The sequence below is a fragment of the Rhamphochromis sp. 'chilingali' genome, assembly GCF_963969265.1.
Source record: "Rhamphochromis sp. 'chilingali' genome assembly, chromosome: 1".
In the NCBI taxonomy this organism is placed as follows: Eukaryota; Metazoa; Chordata; class Actinopteri; order Cichliformes; family Cichlidae; genus Rhamphochromis; species Rhamphochromis sp. 'chilingali'.
The window spans coordinates 41,995,199-42,004,191 of NC_137929.1; the positions used below are offsets into that span (position 1 = coordinate 41,995,199).

General features: G+C 40.3%; 1 protein-coding gene across 1 annotated transcript in view; it reads right to left on the minus strand.

Moving 5' to 3' along the window:
* Positions 1-1,505, minus strand: part of LOC308404315 (adenylate cyclase type 2) — a 31,099-nt gene extending 29,594 nt beyond the window's left edge. The window contains exon 1 of the mRNA XM_080894335.1: positions 1,234-1,505. The gene's annotated coding sequence lies outside the window, so the exon portion shown is untranslated. The remainder of the gene's footprint in view (positions 1-1,233) is intronic.
* Between the last annotated feature and the right edge of the window lie 7,488 nt (positions 1,506-8,993).

The window sequence follows — 8,993 nt, forward strand, 5'->3', positions numbered from 1 at the left end:
CAGTGGTTTGCTCTGATCTGCCTCTTCCCCTTTCCTCACTCTATCTGATTAGTGTGCAAAACATCATGACTGCCACTTCCAAGTCCCCATCAATTCACAGATTAAAATATTCTTTTGATCTGTCCAGTCTGCTGCAAAAAAAACATCAGATATCAGATTTAATAGCAGAGTCATGGAGGGATTACCCAGTAATTCATCTGATTCAAACCGCTCACCTTGACCAACCTGCACCCGGCGCAGGAGGTCAGCTTTAAGCCGCACACTTTGAGATTGAATGACAACAGCGTGGTTTCTTTCATTCACTCTCTAACACAGGAGCACTGTGTCTGCTCATGTGGCAGAGACAGCGCAGTTATTGTTCTTACTTTGTGGTCCTTTTCCCATGCCTGCTGGTTTCACTACTCTATTCTGTGTCTGTGAAGCACTTTACAGAAAGAAGAAGGGGCTTTCCAAGATAATCAATGCAGATACCTGGTCCAGGTTCTCAAAACTGTGTAAAAGACTATTTCATAGTTAAGATTGACAGTTTAATAAAGTGTACAAAACAGGATCTCTTTTTTAACACTTACAGGACACTTAAAGCCATTTTAAACCACCTTTTTTAGGTTATATAACAAAGAAAGGCAATTTGAAAGCATACAAAAAAAATCTCGTTATAAAATTATTTTAAACTTAATTCTGTGTGCTGAATGCCACAAACTCGACCCACTGTCTTGACTTTGGCGACTAAAAATCATTGGTCAAGCCAAAGAAAGTCCCACAATTTAAGGATTTCTCGCACAAGTTCAAGGGCAGCTGGTGAAGTTTAGAAAGAGCCTCTCACAGAGAGATTTTACCTGCACGGAAAACCTGGAAATCAGAGTTTGTAGAGAGCTTTAAAAGCAAATTCAGACAAAAAAGATAAAAGGGGGAAGGTAACAAAGCCACCTCTGTCTCTGTTTCTGATGGATGATGGAAGCATCTGTCAGAGTTTAATAAACTAGCTAAAACGAGAGGGATAAAATATTAAGGAGTGAGAACAGTTTAAAATAGGTCTATCCGTTTGACGTGCGGCTCTTGCTTTTGTTGGGTGGTTATTGTCGCTTTAAAACCGATTTAACTGTAATAAATTAAAGCGGCGACGTGAACTGTGCGTCAAGGCGGAAAAAAGGCGCTTTTGCGCATTAACATCTGCGCTACAGTTACTCGATTTAAACGGCGTCAGTGTGTTAGAAAGACAGGTGAGATTCTTACCTCATTTTTTAATGATGTTAACGTCTCACTCACTGTCACTTACAGCCTTAGATCCCCCCCACACAGTAAACCTCATTTCCCTCTTTACGCGTAACTTCCTCCGTCATCCACGGAGCGCTCACACGCAGGCTTCACTTTCACAGAAGTTCACAAAAATTAATAATAAAATAAAAAAAGGTGAAAAATATCCTGTGAATTTAGTCCTTTCTTTTCGAGAACAGACGTCAGAAACTTGCTGTATGTCTGTGCGCACCGAGCGACCGCTGGATTGGTTCTGGCGCGAGGCAGGCAGGTGAGCGGGGGCGGGGGCGTGTGTGAGCACGCGAGGACGAGCGCTCCGGTCAGGCAGCAGCAGCTATGCAAATATGATGAAGGTAAACAGAGAGGCAGAGACTGTCGAGGAGGACGGGTCAAAGGTCAGGCTGCAGGTGTGTCGTGTTTTCCTCAGCGATCCTGCGTGGAAGCTGAAGATCTGACGCTGTTTCGGGGTTTTAGAGGTGATATTAGCTAATGAGAGAGCTGCAGTGAACCTGGACTGTTTTCAGCAAAGCAAACCTCAGCTCTGGAATTTTGGATTCTTGTTTAAAATAACTGAATTCTGACTCCTGTGTGGATTTCACAGATGCCCCCCCAGTTGCTGATTCTAATCTTTAGCTTTTGTGATCTTCCCGATTTCTAAATCTCAAATTACAAACACACAGCAGTGTGCTAATTGTGTACTGACAGGGACTAGAAAGAGAGAGCAGATTTCTCCTGTATTGGCTTCCTGTTAAATCCAGAATTGAATTCAAAATCCTGCTCCTCACATACAAGGTCTTGGATATTCAGTCCCCATCTTATCTTAATAACCTTGTAGTACCATATCACCCTATTAGAGCGCTTCGCTCTCGCTCTGCAGGCCTACTTGTTGTTCCTAGAGTATTTAAAAGTAGAATGGGAGGCAGAGCCTTTAGTTTTCAGGCCCCTCTTCTGTGGAACCAGCTTCCAGTTTGAATTTGGGAGACAGACACTATCTCTACTTTCAAGATTAGGCTTAAAACTTTCCTTTTTGCTAAAGCATATAGTTAGGGCTGGACCAGGTGACCCTGAATCCTCCCTTAGTTATGCTGCAGTAGGCCTAGACTGGTGGCGACTTCCCATGATGCACTGAATGTATCTTCCTCAGTCATCTTTCTCACTCACTATATGTTAATACACCTCTCTGCATCGAATCATTACTTGTTATTAATCTCTGGTGGCAAACCTGACCTGGTTCTGCTGGAGGTTTCTTCCTCTTAAAAGGGATTTTTTTCCTTTCCACTTTCACCAAAGTGCTTCCTCTTAGGGGGGTTTTCTCTGTTTTCTTTCTATTATTGTAGGGTCTTTACCTTACAGTATAAAACTGAACTGACTTGATCTGAATTCTAAGAAACAGAGAAGAAGTTTACTTGATGTGTTTGATTTATTTCAGTGAAACTTTGTTTTTTTTGCTGAGCCAGTTTAACGTTTCCATAAAAGCAGTCAGTTTCTCAGGAGTTGCTTAACGCAGTTGGGTGGAACCACATTACACAACTTCTTAAAATAAAACTAAAGATGATTCTTTAAACCAGCAACAGTGAGATTTCATGTTTTTTGAGTGTATGCAATCTACAGTCCATGTCAGCACATTTGAAGCTCTATTATGAAACCTCATGTATAAATTTGTTTGCAGGCTCAACACTTTTGAGAATGGGATCATCATGGCCCTGATGGATATCAGGTTAATGTTGTCGGTTTTTATTATGGAGACACTGGTGTGGATGTCTCGTCATGGTGATTACGCTGTCTTTTTTATTTTTATTTAACTTGTTTTTTGTGTTTTGTGACTTATTTTTGGCTTCTGGAATAAATAAAGAATGATTATTTTTCTTTTAAACTTTTTATGTGCTAAAGGTGGCACTGTGGTGCAGCTGTTCTGGCTTTTACATGAGTTTCCTCCATCCAAAGATGTAGCTGAAGCTTAGATTCGGTGTATCCTATGTAGGCTGGACGGATGGCACTTCTGATCAGCTCTATGTAAACACCAATCAGTCTCAAGACGACTCAGAGTCAGAAGTGTTTTGGGGTGAAAATGCTGAATTGACAATGAGGCGATCTGTCACTTGACACAACTGTTAAAGCAGAATCAAGGTCCTACGCTTAAAAAAGCACTTTTAAAAAAATGTTTTGTACCTCTCAGAAGGAGTTTTTAAAAGCAGAATGGGAGGCACAGCCTTCAGCTTTGTGGCAACACCTCCCAGTTTCGATTTTGGGAATTTGCACTGTCTCTACTTTTGAAATTATGCTTGAAACTTTCCTTTTTGATAATGCTTATAGTTGGGGCTGGATCAGGGGATCCTGAATCAACTTTTTAGTCACGTTGCTGTAGGTTCAGATTACAGCTTGATCTTGCATGATGCACTCCCAGCACTACTGCTGGCGACAGATGGCCGTTCCTACCCGAGCCTGGTTTTGCTGAAGGTTTCTTTCTGTTAAAAGAGAGTTTTTCCTCCCCACTGTCACCAAGTGCTTACACATGTAGATTTGTTTTATTCTTTGGCTTTATCTAAATCGGTGTAAGAGGACTGCTGTTGTGATCTGGCGCTATGTAAATAAGATGAACTCAGAGCCAGCCCAAGGTTTCATGGAGCCCCGAGGTGAACTTGATTTGCAGCCCCTGTCTCTAGCGAAACCTATTACCATCCACCATTGTCCATACCTGATCATTTGTGTATTATACAGCTAAATACAGCCATTATCGTGGCTTGCTAGTGTGCTAGAAAGAAATAAAATAAACAGAGTGCATTTTTAAAACAAATGAAGTGTTTTTGAAATGTCCCAAAGGGCAGAACAGTCGCAAAGAATTTAACATAGACCTGAATTTATGATTTAAATAAATGTAAATAAATGAAACAGACACTACGTAACTGACTAGAGAGCTAACAACATCATCAGCATCACCTAAGCGCACCACACCTTGAATGACGTGAATGTGCGTCTGGTGCTTCTGTTGAACCCTTTAAAACCTGAACCAAGTTAAATATCAACTTGACGAGTTTTAATTTGTATCGTATTTACTACATTTTCATTTTTGGTGCATTTTATTGCTGAAACATGTATTGTGAAACTTTAAATTTAGGTTTTTGTAAAGGGGAAAAAACGAAACACTGACGCCAAAATAAAACAGGAAGCATGAACACTGAGACAGAGACCAAAGCACAAACTTTGCAGAGATGAAACGTAAACATGGGGAAGAAACAAAGGAAACAAGAAGGGAAATAACTAAATGGAAACGTAACATATACACGAATCGACTAAATGCAAGGGAACTGACACAGGAGGAAGGGGACATAGAGAAATTTAACTAAACACAATGCACACAAGACAAGGAAGTGACAAAGTAAGACAGGAAGTACAGACTACAGAGACAAACTGACACACAGACAGAAAGGGAAACAAACACGGAGACAAGACTGACTGCATACGGGGGACGCAAGGGAGGACACACGGAGACGAGACTAAGACAGACTGGACATGAAAGGGAACAAAATTAAACATCTAGAAACACGAATAACTAAACTAGGAGAATACAGACGAGACAATAATCACAGTAACTCCAAACTGGATGAAGAACACAGGAAAAAAACCTGAGAACCATGACATGCATCACATGTGATACACATGGAGTTACAGGGTTAACTAATGTCACTGATCTTAGTGAATATTAATGATAAATAGCTATATGTAGTAATTCATGGAGCCACTCTACTTTAAACCCCACTTACTATTGTCCACAAGGACGTCATTACTTTATTGTCTTACTTAGATATGATTTCAAACCATCTGCGTGTCCACCATCATGTGACAGGTGTCCAAAAAGGCAGCGAGTGCTGAAAAGTTCCCCCATAGAGGCTAATTCCCCCCTAACCAATGCCTGTCTTTTGTGCCTGGATACAGCCCAACATACAACATAATGGCAGCCGGTCATGGAGAGAGAGCAGGATTTCAGAACAGGCCAACAGGAAACAAGCTGCTTTCAGGAGACCTTTGCGACGTGTGATTCACTAACCAGCGTCACTCCATCAGTGCTGCTGATTCAAGCAAATGAAAGTTCACACTTATTTTAGTGGAACTGACACAATCTGATGAAATGAAACTGCGCAAGTTAAATCAGGAAACACAGAGGTGGAAAGTTACAGCCGATGATGCTGCTGTATCTCTTTTTTGGGTACCAGGCCTTAGAACAGCAGTGAACCGCTTGACTTTTTATGCATTATGAGTAAAGTTTATCGCAATATTGACAGTTTTTTCTCACGCTGTCTGTACCTGTCAGTCACTGGGATGCAGGGAAATGGGTTAAACTCGTTTTGCAAAGGCTGAGCAGACCTACAGTCTCCACCTTAAGCTCCTGCAGGGGTGACTAAGACGCTGCTGAATAATTTATGACAGGCAAGTTAATTAAGTGACCTTTAGTTTCTCTCTTTATGCCCGAGGGCCTGTGTGAGAACGCTCCCCACGTTGCTCAGTATGATCCTAAAATAGATGTGAGTGTATTTTCTCTATTGTTCCAAACTCAACCAACCAGTTTAAAAAGCATCTATTCTCAGCAACAGGTGGATGACACGTCCAAAAAAAGTAGCAAGTCATAATCTCTACCTCTTGTTGTATACAAACAAAGAGAGCATATGCATTGTTGAGTCTTTTAGTTTTCTTATCTGCAAGAGAGCAACTAAACAAACTAACAATAGCAGAAAAGGAAGCAACAGAAGGGAAAGAAACCAAAAAAGCAATACAATAAACAGGCCAGGATTCTTTGGAAAAACAAAACAAAACAAAAACCAAGATCTTTATCCTTTTGAACTATCCCGGAGAAAACATGTCTGAACTTCATCCCAAAATCGAGCTGCTTCGGGGTAGAAAGTTTGTGAAACCTCGTCCTGTAACTCTGCAGCTCCACGTAGAGCAGAGCAGGTTCTAATGTAGGCTAATTACACTGATAAAAACACAACATCTGTTTAAAGTCACTGCAGAGAGGTATGAACCTGAAACTGCAGCAAGGATCAAAGCCTGGTGTGCACAGACATGATAGCGGCTGAATCAGGTCTCAAAACGTGACAGAGAGTGACCTCTGGTGGAAACTTTTGCAAACTGCTAGTTTATTTCAAATAGAGATTAATGAAGTGATTCACCAGCTTAAAGTAAACCTGAATCTTATGTTTTATGTTTTTAACAGGCGACTGTTGTTGTGATTTGGTGCTATATAAATAAAATTGAATTGAATTTTTATTTTTATCGAAAGGCATGAAAGTTTTTACGTTTAAAGAAGCCCTGACGAGGTGGATGATAACAGAATCAAGTTGGAGTAAACTGAAAGCGACGTGCAGTACTGTGCGAAAATCCCATCACCTCAATATTTCTTTATATTTTGCTGTAAAAATAGCAAAATAAAAATAAATAGGTTTATTGAAAAATGTGCAAACATACTTGGGAATACCGTATATAATAGGGCAAACACAGAGTTTGTACAGTTCTATCAAGTTTGAAAGTCTTCTTCATTCGTCAGTTAAAGAACAAATGATCTGTTTTGTGACAGGCTGCTAGTAACAAAGTAAAGACACAATTTAAACTATTATGTGTAGATTTAGGTAAGCAGTAGGTGTGGACTTGTGTAGCTGCCGTGAAGCAGAGACGCATACAGGAAATGCAGTGGGGAAACAAACTTAAAAAAGTTTGTTTCCCCACTGCATTTCCTGTATACAGCCCCATGTTCTTCTCATGTCCAAACTGATGCTGACTGAAAAGACACCACATATGCAAATGAGTTATAATGCCCCTTTAAATTTACTCTCACATGCCTTTTAATGTTTCTCTGTCTGGTGCCAAGGCTCCAAAATGATGATTAGGGGAAAATATAATGCAAATCTAAACCTTAATGAATGGTTGGTTTGTTCAAACAGGACTGGAACTAATATTATCCATGGCTGTGTTCCTCTCATTTCTGAAACAGAGCCGTCGTTATCAAAATTAATAATTCCCCTCTGGGTTATTCCTGTTGTTTATGGCTGCTGATATAAAAGTCTATAAATCTGATTCATTTGGGAAAGATAAAAAAAATACAGCTTTTCCTTATTTGGGTTTTACAACATGTGTTTGTGTACTCAAAAAATATGAACAAATCCAACATGAGACCTATCTTTTACTCTAGATTACAAAAAATACGAAGCATAATGCTTTATTAAAAACAAACTACATTTTGAACTGCTTTAATTCTTCATGGCATAGATTCAACGAGGTGCTGGAAACATTCGTCAGAGACTTTGTTCGACACTGACATGACAGCATCACACAGTTGGACTGAGATCTGGTGACTGTGGAGGTCTTTTGAGGACAGTGAAGCAATTTTCATGCTCAAAAATATGTTTGAGATTATCTAAACTTTGTGACACGGTGCGTTATTTTACAGGAAGCAGTCATCAGAGGAGAGTACACTGTGGTCATACAGGGATGGACGTGATCAGCAATAACACTCAATTAGGTTGTGTTTTTAAAAAATGATTCCCATACAATTTATTCCTGGGCCTTGGTATGGATATGCTCTCTGTTCCTTTAAGACAGCCTTCTTCTCATTGGCTGGTCCTCACAAATAGGAGGTGTCAGTAGCACATCATGATAGTTATGTGCATATACCTACAAGTTCAATAGCCTTCGGAAGCCTGAGCTCCTTGTTTACAGAGATTACATCCACACTACATGTTCCCTGTTTCACTTAAACTTTTAGCCATGTTCCAAAATTGTAAGTGTAAAAATGATAGAAGGTAAGAAAAAGAAGAGAGTGCTTGTTTTAGGATTTTTCTATTACAATATGATGACATCAGCTTTTATGGCACCAATGGGACATTATAGGGCAAGATATTGAAAAAATAAATCTTCTCTTTCATATGATATATTACTCAATATGGTTTCTTCATATTGGCTTTTTCTACTGGTCGATCTACAGTGGCTTGCAAAAGTATTCGGCCCCCTTGAACTTTCCCACATTTTGTCACATTACAGCCACAAACATGAATCAATTTCATTGGAATTCCACGTGAAAGACCAATACAAAGTGGTGTACACGTGAGAAGTGGAACGAAAATCATACATGATTCTAAACAGTTTTTACAAATAAATAACTGCAAAGTGGGGTGTGCGTAATTATTCAGCCCCCTTTGGTCTGAGTGCAGTCAGTTGCCCATAGACATTGCCTGATGAGTGCTAATGACTAAATAGAGTGCACCTGTGTGTAATCTAATATCAGTACAAATACAGCTGCTCTGTGACGGCCTCAGAGGTTGTCTAGGAGAATATTTGGAGCAACAACACCATGAAGTCCAAAGAAAACACCAGACAGGTCAGGGATAAAGTTATTGACAAATTTAAAGCAGGCTTAGGCTACAAAAAGATTTCCCAAGCCTTGAACATCCCACGGAGCACTGTTCAAGCGATCATTCAGAAATGGAAGGAGTATGGCACAACTGTAAACCTACCAAGACAAGGCCGTCCACCTAAACTCACAGGCCGAACAAGGAGAGCGCTGATCAGAAATGCAGCCAAGAGGCCCATGGTGACTCTGGACGAGCTGCAGAGATCTACAGCTCAGGTGGGGGAATCTGTCCATAGGACAACTACTAGTCGTGCACTGCATAAAGTTGGCCTTTATGGAAGAGTGGCAAGAAGAAAGCCATTGTTAACAGAAAACCATGAGAAGTCCCGTTTGCAGTTTG